Raw genomic sequence first — 9598 nt, 5'->3', positions numbered from 1 at the left:
TCATTTGCAGTGGCGTTATAAATGAATGGCGCCCTTTCTTTATATTAGTGGATGGATATTGACAATAAAGAAACAGACACTATAAGAAGATTTGTGACAGAAAAATCTACATTCCACACTGGTCCATTCATAACAGTATGGAATAACTGTAATACTCGCACATTTCTTTCTTTCTAGATAATTCAAAATTTCTGTAAACTAAATATCTTACAGGTATTTGTGGCGTGTTTTGAGTAAAAAATTTTCATGAGTTTGAGTAAAAATAAACATCATGCGTCTATTAATTATACGTTTCACAAAATCTTGGCCCATAAAACATGTTCTGTCTTTAGTAAATTGTCTCTAAACTTTGCAACACGTCTGATGAATATTAATGTGGTCCGCCATTCAATTATAACGCCACTGCGCATGAGTGAGTGAAAACCTAGCAATGAAAACACGATGGAAAAACAGTTTGTTTACAAATTAGAATCACGTTTTTCATGTCCTAATTATAATTCTTATATCAGATGATACTAGAAGCATCCTTATTCCGATATTCATTTATGAATATAACATAGCTTTGTACAAAAACAAAAGCTATGTATTTTAACACAGAAATGTTTTTAAATATCCATCTCTAAATTTTCAAAATTGTAACATTGAGTACGTGTTAAGCCATAAACACTTAGGATTAACTTTTCCGAAAATCTCAGATGGACAGCATATATTGATAATACAATAACAAAGGCACACAAAAAAATAATTCTAATAAAAAGACTAAAATATAAATTAAATCCTTCATCTTGATCGCTTATGTACACATCTTTCGTTAGGCCACATTTGGAATAAGCCACAGGGGCCCGTTTCTCAAAAAGGCGTAAATTTGGGCCTAAGTTAGTCCGACTAACAAAGTTACGCCAGTATTTAGTCGGGTATAAGTTGCGTTTCTGAAAGAGGTGTAAGTTAGGGTTTAAATGTCGAAGAACTAAGACATCTCCGCTGAGTACTAAGCATGCGCAAATCGTCTTTTGTTTTGCTTTGAGGCTTTGATTATATGTGGTGGATCAATTTTCCAACTCATAGTGCATGTACTTGAAAGTACGCATGTTATACTTTACCACTGAATGTGCATAGTTCAAGTTGTTCATAACATTTTATATTAATGAAAGTAGAACAAATGCTTATACACTTCTTAACATAATGAAAGGACTCTGTGCGGTATGGTCAAATATCTGCCCCCGATTTCAACCAATTTTTAAATAGTATCGTATGAAAATGAAATCTTCACAAATCATTGTAAAGAGGATGCCTATAACTTTAATCTTGATTTTAGTCATCATTGCTCACTCGCTGTTTATCTATGACGTCACTTTAATGACCTAATTCCCGCACATTTGCAAACAAATGAAGATATTCTCATTTTTGCTCTATATTTTGCATTCGGAAATATAGAGCGCAGGTCTGCTCAAGTGCGATTTTAACATATGTTTTTCTTCAGATAGTTATACATATCATGCTAAAAAATGGTACTTGAGCAAGCCTGCGCTTGATGTTTCCCAGTCGAAAAACCATCGGAAAACACCCATATTTTGCTACAAAACATCAATTTATCAAAATAATGCAATATTCATTACGTCATTTCTACATTATGACGTCACTGTGGTGATAACCTTTCACACCTTTATTTCCAATATGATTTTAACTATCTTTCATCTTATTTTAAAGCTCTCTCTGAAACTTTGATTTTGGGGGGCAAAAATTGCATAAAACCGCACTTAGTCCTTTTAGAGAAAAAAACAGTTGATATGAAAGCGGCATATTATATAAGAGGTTTTAGAAAAACCAAATATGTGACAATTAAATGCATTGTAGATGATATTGAGGCACAATCGTATATATTAATTGAACGAAACAATACGTAGCATTTAACTTCAATGTTCGTGTAAACTTCAAATATTTATAGAATACAGGGACAGAGTACAGTAGATATGCCCGCATACGTCTGCAGAATGATAAGTATGCTTCATATAGATATTTAAACACTTTCAAATACTGGGATAAAGCTTGATTCTTTTTTATCAATTCACTATATTATTTATAGAAAATAAAATGACCATGAGTTTAACAGCAACCAACTAAAATCGAAAATATCTACTGTATAAATAACATGACATGAACCTTGTCCACGTCTACAGAAGGAAGAAAAGTTCCATTCTCTGTTCCGATATTGAAAGAATGTAGACAATGACATAGAAACACGTCTTGATTTTCTGCAATTCAAATGATAATAGTATTGAAAGATATTTTCAACAATTAACAAGACAGGAATTATCAACATTTGAGGCCGGGATCTCCCCAACTCCCATTTCTGTTTTTGGTTTAATCGATTGAGATTGATTGTTTTGTTTTGGGTTTTTTTCGGGGGGGGGGGGGTGTTAAAGTTATATATACTATATACAGGGAATAATTCGCCCCCGTTTAATTTTCAATCATTTCACCCTCGTTTTCAGCGGGCGAATTTAAGACTTGTTGATTTTCAATCTCTATAATTTTAAATAACTTAAATAACAACTGTGACTGAGCGAATTCGCGACATAGCGAAACTATTTGCAAGTGTAGAGGGGCGGAAATTACACGGGACGAAAATAACCCTGTATACAGTATCTTGATTAAAATAAGAATATAAAAGAAATTTTTATAAATAAAAGGTTTTTAAAAGTTTAATGGAAAATGCATCCCCCCCATTAGGCATTTTGCATCTTTGCGGTTTGAACAAGTGCATTTGAGTTTTACTTTTTTCCCTTTCTGCTTTAGGTTATTGGGGTGGGGTGTATACAATAATTGGTTATCTATTAAGTATGACAAATGCAAGCTAGTCAAATTGGTAAATAATGCACACTGTTGTAAATCTGCTAAAACAACGCTTTTGTATTGCAAGTCGACAACTTCGAAATAAAAAAAACATCCCTTGATATACATACATCTTAAATATGATGAAACAAAACTATCATGAATTCAAGTAATTAAAGATCAATTAAGTTAAATGAGTACAAATAAACAATACATATGCATATGCACGAAGATCATTGATAGTATATGTAAACCATACCTATTTTAAAAGAATTACGATCGGTGTTAAATATGAACGCAATTGATCACTTCATCCTTAAATTTATGAGATTCATGAATTTGTTTTCCAAAAATTCAAGGAGATGTGCATGTGAAATTTTAGAATCTTCAAGAATCTTGACAAACGCTTGTCAATAGATCTAAAATTGATGCACAATCTGCACGCTTCTAAAACATATTTTTAAGTAATATTTTAACAAAACAAAAACTGATTATATGTAAATGCGAGTTCATAAACATTCAAAATACATGCAGCTTCCATACGGTTTTGTAAAGATACTATGAGTAAAATAATGAAAATGAGAATGTATACCTGTTGTTAAGATGTAAGTAATATGCGTAAAGAACAAACACAAAGAACCATACACAAGGACAAGCTACAACTGTAAACGTTTTTAGTTTATCCTATTCAAAGGAGTATTCTCAATATTTTGAAATCATTTTTGTTTCATAGATTCAAATTTGATTAGTGATTAGAAACATTAAATTCTAGTCTATGCTTACTGAGTATTGATTTAAAAACCAATAATCTATTCGTACTTATATACATCTATCTTGTTGGGGAATACATGTTTAATTTAGAATTATAACAACTTTTTAATTAGTGTGTTTATATCAGTTATCGGGTATACCCATCTTTCATTATTCTTCATACTTTAGGTAAATTTCATTAACGAGAAGTAATGAATATTACGTTTAATAAGGTCAGCCCATTATTCATCAAATTGTATTTAGAAATATATCGAACAATATATGTATTTTTTAAGTTATACGTATACGTATATATATGTACAAATATTCAATAAATGTGAATGTTTTCCTTAATAATACGAAAAATAACCAAAAAATAAAATTGATAATCTATGTTTATTTTGCCTTAGAAACAAAACACTCGCCATTTTTGTGCACAGACTAAGGACTTACGCCTACCCATTAGCAGACGTAGATTTAAACCCAAATTTAGTCCCGACTAAGTTTCCGCCTTTTTGTGAAACGCAACTTAGTCTGGTTTTGAGGTTTAGTCCCTGATTTAGTCCGGACTAAGTTTACGCCTGGACGTAGGCCCTTTTGAGAAACGGGCCCCAGAAGTTTGGGGAGGACGTTCTCTTGCAGACACAGAAAAGCTTGAACAAATACAACTAACTGCTGCTATAATAATTGTTACTGGTTTATCAATTTTTGCTTCCAGAGACTCGCTCTACTTAGAAACAGGTTGGGGTTAAATTGAAAATCGTGTAATCTTATTATCTTACTAAGAGGATTGTGTCACCGTGGTCGTTGTTAATAGACTATATCAGTTTTCTTGGAAAGAAGACCTCTATATAAAGACATAAGATGACAATTTAAAATATTTAAAACTTTTTGTAATAAATGTCATTCTATGTTTATAATAACATATCGTTAATTTTAAGGACGGTATGCGGGAGAACTTGGTGACCCTCGAGCCTTTTTAAGTAAATATTTTACGCTTGCTATGAATATAACCTTACACGATGTGTTTTGACAAATTTGAAATTGACATTTGAAATTAGGTTTCTTCGAATTAAATTTCGTCTGCAGAGTTTTTGAAGCACGTGCTAAAGCTCTTCAGTGAAAACAAGTATCCAAATAAAGTGTGAATAATTGGGTTTTCCTCTGGGTTGTTTTAAGGGTAGTTTTCGTCCGGGTTAATATAAGTGTTCAAAAGATGCGTTTGACTGATACATTTTGAAAGCTTTCTTCCTGTTTCAACGAAATGTTTATCAAGAGAAGTATCAAAATAGTAACACTTATATGGAATCTGATCAACCGATCCTAGAAGTGAAATGTTGTACATGCTTTATTCATCGAACCAACGACGCGTTTTCATAACTACTATGAGCCTACTTTGTCTGAAATATTTATAAAAACCTGTTTAATCTTTTTTTTAACCTACTTTAACTTTGTCTATTGCCTATATGTGTAGAGGATTCTGTAGTTCTCTGAAAATCTGGAGACACACATCACGTGACATCTTACAAGACTGACGTGTGTAAACTCGTCTTGCTATTGACATGGAAGTGATTTTCTACGTTTCTGTGATGCACGGAAGCCTCTACTTGACATGCGGCGTTTCCTGACTATCTTTGAGCGCTTTTTAAAATTGTTTGTCTAATTTGTTCATTGTAATCGATTATTGACACCCACGTGATCATGTGCCAAAACATTTACTGTACAGTAACACATTTATCCATTATTATAAACATTAGGTATAAGTTAATTCTAGAGTCAGATCCAGGATTTGACGTTAAAGGCACAAGTTGCACGCAGGAGATCTGGGGCGTCAAAGCGGCCAAAGTGGGTCAATAGCCTTGGTGGGGGCCAGGGGCAAACCCCCTGAAGCTCCCGGTTTCTTGAGATTCTGTATGGGAAAACTAAATCAAATTGTACAAAGATAACCAGGCCAGCTTGTATTATAATAGACATGGAAGGGTCGTTTAAACACTAGCTAGTTTATTTAGCATGCACTCAAAGGCAGTTTAATAGTCACAAAGTAGCGTGACTAAAATAAGTTCGCAAATCTGTCACTGAAGTCATATACTAGTTATGATAAAATGTGGATGTATATTAAGAATGACAGCGTCAGGATACAAAATCTTTAACCCTATATTATTACGTACTCAGTCTCGTGTTTATGTGTCCACTGCTTACACTTGTGTCATATGCTACAATGGATTTATACGATGGATTGTGGCCCCATCCTACCCCGGGGGTCATGATTTTCACAACTTTGAATCTACACTACCTGAGGATGCTTCCACACAAGTGTCAGCTTTCCTGACCGATTAGTTTCTGAGAAGAAGATTTTTAAAGATTTACTTTATATATTCATATGTTAAACTTCGACCCCCCAATTGTGGCCCCACCCTACCTCCGTGGGGTCATGATTTTCACAACTTTGAATCTACACTACCTGATGATGCTTTCACACAAGTTTCAGCTTTCCTGGCTGATTAGTTTCTGAGAAGAAGATATTTAAAGATTTACTCTATATATCCATTTGTTAAACTTCGAACCCCATTGTGGCCCCAACCTCAGGTTAAGTTTACAATACAATAAGTTGTTAAAGTTGATTTCAGGAAGAACAGACTTTGAAAATTTTCTTAATAAATATTGACAAATTTTTACTTTTTTAATCTTTAGTTTTTACGATATGTGTACAAACATAGAATTGTGAGCAAATCTCTGTATCTTGCTTATAATTCGAAGCTTAACACTCAAATATGGTTAGTAAATAGAAATTGTAAACAATTAAACACAAGAAACATGCACTACATGTAAAACAAATATTCAGTACCCCTACATCAGATTTTGCATAATTTGCGCAGGTTAACAGTTCACTGTCAACGCATTTAAATATTTAGCCTCAATTTACTTCACAAATCGGCACCAAAATATTTTGCATGTTTCAAAATTCCCTTCATACGCGAACTGTTGCACAACAAGCAAATCCATCATAGTCAGATCGACCCTTTTTCGTATAATGTCATGGCTGCTTTAAACAAAGAACCTCGTTTTAGAAGTATGGAATACGAGTCTTGGTAAAATGGGTATGCAAACCCAATCTCTACCCAGAGTTATCGTTCCTGCTTCGCTCCACTTATGCCTCTGTTAACGTCTAAAAAGTAGTGCCACGAAAACATTGGTAATGGAGTATTACTCCGAGAAATAGTTCTTTGTTTGTTACCGTGATTTACCAATAAAAATCTTTTTATTTCAATATTTTTAGCGAGGCTTTAACATCGAAATGTAGACTGAATACATATAAAACTATAATTTATAATATCATGATTGAGAATGGGTTTTGCCAAGATTCTTGGCATTTAGACGTCAACAGAGGTGTTGTAGCGCAGCGTAATACGCCCTCTGGTGAGAGATTGATGCAAACCCGGGCCGTGGCAAAATAAAAGCCGGGGCAGATCGGCAATCGTCAATTCCAAATACGCATTATTTTGCAGCAATATTTACAGCAAATACAAATATACTAGTCCATCAAATATCCTGAAATTTTAATGAGATTTGCAGATTAATAACTGCCAATCTTTTGTTTTGCCCAGGCCAAGTCTTGCCTACCCATACTGGATGCCGAACCCGAAGCTATTAAACTGATTGAAACACGCCTTTCCTTTATTATTATTTTCGTAATAACTCAGATTTGAAACAGAATTACCCCTTAAGGTAGTCCATCCATAACTATCATATTTCATATCTAATAGATTGCAAGTTTGATCACTAAAATCCTAGTGTGGTTTTAAGGAGTTTATTAAATAATAAAGTTTCACCTTTGAAATCTTTAAAAAAATTAATTTTGATAAATTTATCATATGTTGAAGTTAACATTGAAGTCTATGGGAAAAATGCATTTTTAAATATATTTCTTTAGTACACGTTTCTCTTGGTAATAAGTTGCAAAAGCTTTCTCTGTCTTCGAATATGCTAAAATAATTAATAGTTTACCATACATATTTTCAGAAAATGATTTTTTTAATTTTCCTAAAGGGCAGACACTCTTTAAAAAGTTTTAAGTGCAAAAAGTTCATTAATTGGACTATATACATACACCCAAGTTTGGTTTATGTCAGCCTCATAATAGCTTCAAAATATGTATTTGATGTAGTATAGATCAATCAAAATTGTTAAATTCACCTTAGTTATGGATGGACTACCTTAATTTTTGCAATTTATATTTTCCTTCCCATAAGGATTATTTATGCTAAACTACGTTGAATTTGCCTCGGTAGTTCTTGAGAAGAAGAATTTTAAAAATGCACCCCCCTTTTTCTACAGTTTCAAGGTTTTCTCCGCTTTTAATACATACTGTGGAATCATCAATTTTCGTGGGGGCCAATTTTCGTGGATTCCTGAAATTTTATAGGTTCGTGGGGACGTAATTTCGTGTATTTTCTTTTACCTACAAAACGAAATATGACTTTATAACCCTAATATACTGTTCGAGGAGGATGTTTATTCGTGGATGAAAGGTACCCACGAAATCTAATGATTCCACAGTATCGGATTTTCTGCAATTTATATTCGCCCTCCCATAAGGATGCTTTGTGCCAAATTTGGTTGAAATTGGATAAGCGGTTTTAGAGAAGAAGTTCAAAATGTAAAAAGTTTACAGACGGACGGACAGACGGACAACGGACAAAATGTGATCAAAATAGCTCACTTGAGCTTTCAGCTCAGGTGAGCTAAAAACGTAAAATGTTAAAAACCAACAAAACCAAAGTGTATGTTTATTAATCGCAATCTCTCAAGTCTTTTAAAAGAATATGTGTCATTTTTGCTTGTCAGAAACGCCTGAGAATTTTTTTTTCAAAACGAAAAGGCTGATGGTCGGTTGTTTTGGTGATTATTTTTTTTCCTGCTGGAGATGTCTATCTTAGAGCGGTGGCTATATGTGTCTTGTCAAACTGTCAGGACTTCATATGACATTAGCACTTGCAGTGTTTAACTACTCAAGTTTTTTTCTGAGTTTAAATGGGTTCTTAGGGGGTAGGGTGGGTTTTTGTTTTTTGTTTGTTTTTTTATGGGGGGGGGGGGTGGTCGTTTGGTTTTGTTTAATAGTTGTTTAAAGGTTTTATATTTTATTTTACTTTTTTTTTATCAAACAACGCTAACATTTTTATAATCAAAACGTGTTCCCATGCCAGAAAAACAAATATCAGGTTTTTGAAAATACGCCTTTTCTTATACTAGTGGATGGATATTGACAATAAAGAAACAGACACTTTAAGAAAATTTGTGACAGAAAAATCTACATTCCACACTGGTCCATTCATAACATTATGGAATAACTGTAATACTCGCAATTTTTTTCTTTCTAGATAATTCAAAATTTCTGTAAACTTAATATCTTATAGGTATTTGTGGCGTGTTTTTTTTTTTTACATGAGTTTGAGTAAAAATAAACATCATGCTTCTTATAATTAGACGTTTCACAAATTTTTGGCCCATAAAACATGTTCTGTCTTTAGTTATTTGTCTCTAAACTTTGCTACACGTCTGGTGAATATTACTGTAGTCCGCCATTCATTTATTACTGTGCGTGAGTGCGGGAAAACCTAGCATTGAAAACATGATGGAAGAACAGTTCGTTTACAAATTAAAATGATCACGTTTTTCATGTCTTAAATATAATTCTTAATTCAGGTGATACTCGAAGCATTATTATTGCGATATCCATTAATGTAGAACTATATTAATTATTAATTATGTGTAATAAAAATGAAACACGATTTTAGCATCATCGACACGGTAAACGGAGTAAATATCCCTCTCCCTGAGGGATGCCTGTACTGAGAGTGTTTATTTATTCTCTATTCAAAATTTCTTCAAAACAAAAATCCACCTGTGGTTTATACCTTATAAATTAAGACACGGAACACATGGAGCACGAACCTGACTAGCAAAACCCCTATAACTTCATAATGGAAACTTCAGGGAAGTTTAATTTGGCTTTAAT

The sequence above is a fragment of the Crassostrea angulata genome, chromosome 6 (assembly GCF_025612915.1).
Source record: "Crassostrea angulata isolate pt1a10 chromosome 6, ASM2561291v2, whole genome shotgun sequence".
Taxonomy (NCBI): domain Eukaryota; kingdom Metazoa; phylum Mollusca; class Bivalvia; order Ostreida; family Ostreidae; genus Magallana; species Magallana angulata.
Note: the sequence above shows the minus strand (reverse complement) of the source record.